Source organism: Sinocyclocheilus rhinocerous, unplaced genomic scaffold (assembly GCF_001515625.1).
Source record: "Sinocyclocheilus rhinocerous isolate Xijiao unplaced genomic scaffold, SAMN03320098_v1.1 scaffold813, whole genome shotgun sequence".
NCBI classification, from domain to species: Eukaryota; Metazoa; Chordata; class Actinopteri; order Cypriniformes; family Cyprinidae; genus Sinocyclocheilus; species Sinocyclocheilus rhinocerous.
The window spans coordinates 914,204-918,250 of NW_015654524.1; the positions used below are offsets into that span (position 1 = coordinate 914,204).

The 4,047-nt window shown below is 41.9% G+C and overlaps 1 protein-coding gene across 2 annotated transcripts in view; it reads right to left on the reverse strand.

The window, feature by feature from the left end:
• LOC107717572 (TGF-beta-activated kinase 1 and MAP3K7-binding protein 3-like) overlaps nucleotides 1-3,941 on the reverse strand; it is a 16,159-nt gene extending 12,218 nt beyond the window's left edge. For both annotated transcript variants that reach the window (XM_016524372.1, XM_016524374.1), the window contains exon 1: nucleotides 3,765-3,941. The gene's annotated coding sequence lies outside the window, so the exon portion shown is untranslated. The remainder of the gene's footprint in view (nucleotides 1-3,764) is intronic.
• Between the last annotated feature and the right edge of the window lie 106 nt (nucleotides 3,942-4,047).

Consider the following 4,047-nt stretch of genomic DNA (forward strand, 5'->3'; position numbering starts at 1 on the left):
CGCTCGTGCTGACGCGGCGAGTATAAACCAGGCTCTACACTCGAAGCGCTGCGCTGTTCAAACAAGTAGCGCGGTTTCATTATGCTTTCAGTTTTGTTTGCCGTTTGATGTTTCTCAAATGCAACAGAAATGACAGCGCTTATGAGTTGAACAACGCGGTGGTCGCGCCAGTGCGACCGCTCACAAAATTTAGTCGCACAGGCAGAAAAAATGGTCACAAAATGCGACCATTTGGTCGCAGTCTGGAGCCCTGAACTATATAAGTTGGTCAGAATGACAGGGTGAGTATAGGCTGAACTAGAGCCCGACCGATATGGGTTTTTTGGGGCCGATACCAAATTAGGGAGTAAAATATATCGATATATCGGCCGATATTCTTTGTGTATATTATAGTAAAGTACCAGTCAAAAGTTGATTGGTTTAGCTTCTCAACCGATTTGAATCGTCACATATTTGAATCGATTTCCAACCGGCTCGCGGTTAATCGTTACATCCCCAGTCTTCACACACAGACGAAACTTACTAGAGAAGTGTGAAATAATATACCTCTGTAAATAAATTTAAATTCACATCTCGCGCACTTTAATGCCCTTTGAATGTAACGTCTTGTGTATCATGTGAAGTCCACTTCGCAGGGCACTTACGGTCGAATAAGCCAACGCTTGAATGCTGTTGCCTGAACAAGAGACCTCCTTACTGAAGTGAAAGTGTTGGCTGGTGTCACTATCTCGCAAATGCGCCGGCGGATCTCCACCAAATCCGGGGGATCCCTTCAGCTCGAGGAGCTCTCTCGAACGCCACCCTCCACGCGTCGGTAGCCCCCCCGGATCACTAGATCGGTCGGCACCGGACCGCGAATTTAACCACCCGTAACTCCCGAACCCCGGCGGCTATCGGAAAATGTTTTTCATATCGGCGGCATATTCACCGATACCGATATATCGGCGACAGGCTCATATCGGCCGATAATATCGGCTAAACGATATATCGGTCGGGCTCTAGGCTGAACCATCCCCTTAACCCTAAAAAGCCTAGGCAACATAATTGGTACATTTCTTAAGGCTACTAAATGATCAACATGAACAAAACTTTGCTAAAAAAAAAAAAACTGTTTTACACAATCTGCCACATGCCTTGAGAAGTAAAAGACCTTTTAGTATAATTCTAAAACTGTCCACCTTTAGGTTGTAGTAAACTGTCAAATGTTTAATTATTTTATAAAGTAAATGTAAGAATAACTTTTATATTGTTAGTAACATTTCAAGATAAACATTTACTTGACTGAAGCAACTTTACTTGATTATCCATACAGCATAAAAAAAGGGTGATAAAACAAGCATCAAACATGATACAAGCCTTTGAGCAAGATTTTTGTACATCACTTAATCATCATTGTATTTTTCTATTGCAGTGTATGTCCTCATAATGAAAACTACAGACCTTTGATCATAAAACTAAACCTTAAAATATTATCTTAAAGGTGCAGTAGGAGATCTTGGAAAATGCTAACTTTAGCCTGATAGCACTGAAAGCGAACGTCCAACCCTCCCTGCAATCGCTGTCCAAAGCCACGCCCCCTGAGCGCATGAACGCACACACAGACCAGACGACCAGAGACAACATTACTACAATACATTATGTGTTAGTAACCGGTGAGAAAACTTTATAGTACAGTTAGTAAAAGGACTGCAATACCAGGAAGTAAGGTCAGTTGTTGATGTTTGCCTGCCATTCTCGCTCTGTCTGTCTGCATGACGTATCCTGTCTGCGCGAACAGGATGCGCAGAGGTATGCAAATACATATGTTGACAGGCAGGTAGGAAAGCCCGAGCGTTTGGATTAGATGAACATTTCTTGGTTCTACGCCTTCCACATAATATATAAATACATATAAATACATTTAGACCACTTAACTTAATGATTGCTATCGGGATGTGAAGAGACTTTCAACCAGCATAACAAAAAATGTTTCTGAAGACAATCACCTATTGCGCCTTTAAGACATATTAGGAGATATAGAGCAAAATATTGAGTGACCGTTTATAAAGACCTCACTAATTTACATTTACATTTAGCAGACGTTTTTATCCAACGCGACTTACAAATAGGACAATGGAAGCAATCAAAATCAACAAAAGAGCAAAGATATGCAAGTGCTATAACAAGTCTCAGACATTATTATTATCTCATCTTACATTACAAGCTATCAGAATTTCATCTTTTTGTAATTAACAACAGACAACAACTAACATAAATAACAACATGTGCACAAAAGTGCATATTTTTGCACAGTTTGGGCTTCTGAATAAACTTGTTTTTCTTCCTCAAATGTGAGCTCCATATAGGCCTATATAATACAATTATCTGAGCTATGATGTATCAAACACGATACAAAACATAAAACATACGAGCAAACTTTTTTTTTTAGATTTTGTCGAAAGGTTCAATAATATGTTCCATTTCAAAACAATAGATTTTTCTGACTATTATTTCACACGTCAGGCTTTATAGGGTTAAGGTCGCTAATGCACCAGACGGCCGCAGACTCTCGGCTGCCGCAGTGAGAACATGGCGCACTAATGGACAGGAACAGAGACTTCATACCTGCACCTGAAAAACTGCTAACGTTATTTATCAGAACAAAAGCTTGTTTATTTGGTATATCCCCGGTAAATCAAGTGTAAATGCAAAGTTAAAAGACATATAAAGCTAGTCCTGTGTGTGACGGCGCATAAGAATGTCTTGTGTTGTGTTTAGCGATCTCACCACTGGCAACGACCTGCAATCTGAGACATGAACCGTGTTTCACGTGTACAACTCCCTTCCGCTCTACTTCATTCATCTACACACGACATGTGTGTCATAAGCATAATTGCACCACTGTTATCACTTTATTTATTAAACGGAACATAAGCAAATTCAAAGGATGGGATGCCGACCTCAAACTAGCCACAAATACAAGTGACACATAAGTACATAAAAATGCATTTGAATGCAACACCAGTTTTATATACAATAAAACAGCAAAAATAAAACTAAACACCAACATTTTAGATTGTATTAACGACATTAACTTCCTGATGGGTTCCCTTGTCAGTTTCAGTTCTTCTTGACAACACAAACCAAGCGCAGGTTCATTCCAGCACTGTCTCCTACTAGCCGAGCCAGCTAAACATCCATAAAAAACACAATCTGTTACCAAAGAGAAACTATTAAAGTCAAGCAGTGACAGTTCTGACCAGTACCTGTGTCAAGATGCCTCCTGATCGCGGAGAAACCACGACGAGCCGTCGCCAAATCCGTTTAAGAGCTACAACTCAACGCTATTTTTACACGACAAAGATAGAAAGCCGCAATTGACGGGATCAACACAGACAACAGGGTCTCATTACAAAACCAAAGTTTCTGCATTATTCTTGAACATATGTAAATATCACGATAAACACAATCGTTTCATTCGCACGTAGTTATCTCTGGGAAAAAAACCCCACTGGCTGTTCATTAACCTTTAGCATTAGCATAGCCGCTAGCCGTCCGGTATTTAGCCGCTGGGAGAAACGGAAACGCAACGCACGCCGCTCCCGCGTGTTTATCTGACTGACGTCTAATTAATCCTGCGCGCAATAGCTGCCAAAAGCTTGCTGATATCGTAAAAAACCCAAGCAGCAATTTATACGAACACTCACTCGCTGTCAGTTTCGATGCAGTGCAAACAACGGTTGGCTGCTCGCCGTGCTGATAACAGTATATGTACGACAACATACCGTGCGCCGAAGTCTCACGGCCATTGACCATCCAAGCGAGGCTTTTCACAGGGGGTGTGTCACCGGACTGCTGAGGTGATCTGAAATGACAACGATTCACCGGGGTTCTTCAGGGATCACAGCGGTTAGCACAGTCGCAACAAAATTGTCGTCTTCACTTACGCCTATTTCGAGAGGGGGTTCAATCTTCAACTGGCTGGCAGGAGCCGCCACTGACAGGTCATGTGACCTGCCAGTGGCTGGGGGCAGCTGCCAGTCTGATTCTGGCAGCTCACGTGACCTG